This window comes from Macaca nemestrina, chromosome 14, assembly GCF_043159975.1.
Source record: "Macaca nemestrina isolate mMacNem1 chromosome 14, mMacNem.hap1, whole genome shotgun sequence".
Classification (NCBI taxonomy): Eukaryota; Metazoa; Chordata; class Mammalia; order Primates; family Cercopithecidae; genus Macaca; species Macaca nemestrina.
In genome coordinates, this window is record NC_092138.1 from 43,221,255 (window position 1) to 43,223,720 (window position 2,466).

Consider the following 2,466-nt stretch of genomic DNA (forward strand, 5'->3'; position numbering starts at 1 on the left):
TTTCACATAGAACTTTATTTTCAATATTTCAAAATAAGTTGTCCTGCTATATTTCAAAAATTGAAGATGCCATCAATACTAAAATGTAATATCATTTTGTGACAATGAGAGAAAAAATGCTGCCAAAAAAGCTCAGGAACACCATCAATTATACGACATCTTCTTATTTTAGAGACATTAAAATGTGAAAATCTTTGCTTCTTAGAACTGATGAATGCAATATTTATTTTTATTATTAATTATCCCAAATGACAGCAAAACTCAAAGCATATCACTTTTATTTGTTGGATCAAGCTTAATTTGATTCATATTTAGTACATAAGATGAGTGATTAAAGTAGGAGGTATCAAAACTTAACCAATTCACTTAATATGGATGAAACTCCGCTGTGAATGAAAGAATGAAGAGAAATATAAGCGTCTGTCAGAACCTCCAGAATGTTTAGCACACTATTTTAACATTGGATAAATGTGTTTTGCACTATGGAAAAATGCAGTGATATGGATCTGGAAATCCTTACAGCTATGAAGCATTACTAATTACAATAAAATGTAACACAGTCTTGTAAATTTAAAAAGTGAAATCCAAAGCAATAACTGTTTTATGAGCTATACTTTTATTCTATGGATAGGCTAGATAACACATTTGTGAACATTTAGTTTCTGCACTAGCATGACAATTTTATCTTATTCTATTCAATAGCTGTTGTCTTTCTAAAAACATATTTATAAGCATACCCAACCTCTGAATGCATAAATTATTTAGTGGGAGAAAATTAAGAACTTTCAAAACAACATAAACTTTTTGAGGTCACCAAGGTACTATTAAGTAAATTATTGCCCCACAGTTCTAAATGGTACCTAGTAGCCAGGAAGAGTTTAATGCACCTTTCAAAGTGCCTAATTTACTCTCAGGGAGGAACAGAATATATAGTGGACAGGGTCTGGATGATGAATTACACATCGAGATGCATTTTCCCAAGTGAATTGGGCTCAGTGTTGTCTGAATAAAATTAATGCCTCACATTTATTTCAAACTTGTGAAGGCAAAGGTCTACAAATAGTTTCAGAAGTCTAAAAAAGACCATTCCATTTACCTAAATGCAGTAAAGGGCAAGGCAAACTCAGTTACATAAAATTGGATTGTTGGAGATAAAATGTTGGCCAAGGCAACTGAATGAAAAGAATCCTGTGTGTAATTTGGAAGGGTCACGGAACAAGCAAAACTGAGAATGAAATCTCATTTGAAAGATAGCTAAACTTTCTGTAATTCTTGGGTGTTCCAGAAAGGACTTACTTGCAAGAATTTAACCTGTTCAACCTTGTAGAATCTATCACATCTGACATCTGCCAGGATCACAACTGAAGGTGGTATGTCTCCAGGCCATCAATGCTGTTGTGTGTATTTGCTGAAAATTTTGTTTCTTTTCTTTTCTTTTTTTCTCTCTCTCCTTCCTTCCTTCCTGCCTTCCTTCCTTCCTTCCTTCCTTCCCTCCCTCCCTCCCTCCTTTCCTTCCTTCCTTCCTTCCCTCCTTCCCTCCCTCCCTCCCTCCTTTCTTTCCTTCCTTCCTTCTTTCCTTCCTTCCTTCTTTCCTTCCTTCCTTCCTTCCTTCCTTTCTTCCTTCCTTCCCTCCTTCCCTCCCTCCCTCCCTCCTTTCCTTCCTTCTTTCCTTCTTTCCTTCCTTCCTTCCTTCCTCCCTCCCTTCCTTCCTTCCTTCCTTCCTTCCTTCCTTCCTTCCTTCCTTCCTTCCTTCCTTCCTTCCCTCCTTCCCTCCCTCCCTCCTTCCTTCTTTCCTTCTTTCCTTCCTTCCTTCCTTTCTTCCTTCCCTCCTTCCCTCCCTCCCTCCTTCCTTCTTTCCTTCTTTCCTTCCTTCCTTCCTTCCTTCCTTCCTTCCTTCCCTCCTTCCTTCCTTCCTTCCTTCCTTCCTTCCTTCCTTCCTTCCTTCCTTCCTTCCTTCCCTCCCTCCTTCCCTCCCTCCCTCCCTCCCTCCCTCCCTCCCTCCCTCCCTCCTTCCTTCCTTCCTTCCTTCCTTCCTTCCTTCCTTCCTTCCTTCCTTCCTTCCTTCCTTCCTTCCTTCTTCTTTCTTTCTTTCTTTCTTTCTTTCTTTCTTTCTTTCTTTCTTTCTTTCTTTCTTTCTTTCTTTCTTTCTTTTTCTTTCTTTCTTTCTTTCTTTCTTTCTTTCTTTCTTTCTTTCTTTCTTTCTTTCAAGTCTCGCTCTGTTGCCCAGGCTGGAGTGCAATGGTGCAATCTTGGCTCACCTCAACCTCCACTTCCCGGGTTCCAGAGATTCTCCTGCCTTAGCGTCCTGAGTAGCTGGGATTGTAGGCATGTGCCACCATGCCTGGCTAATTTTGTATTTTTAGTAAAGACAGGATTTCTCCATGTTGATTAGTCTGGTCTCGACCTCCTGACCTCAGGTCCACCTCGACCTCCCAAAGTACTGGGATTACAGGCATGAGCCACCGT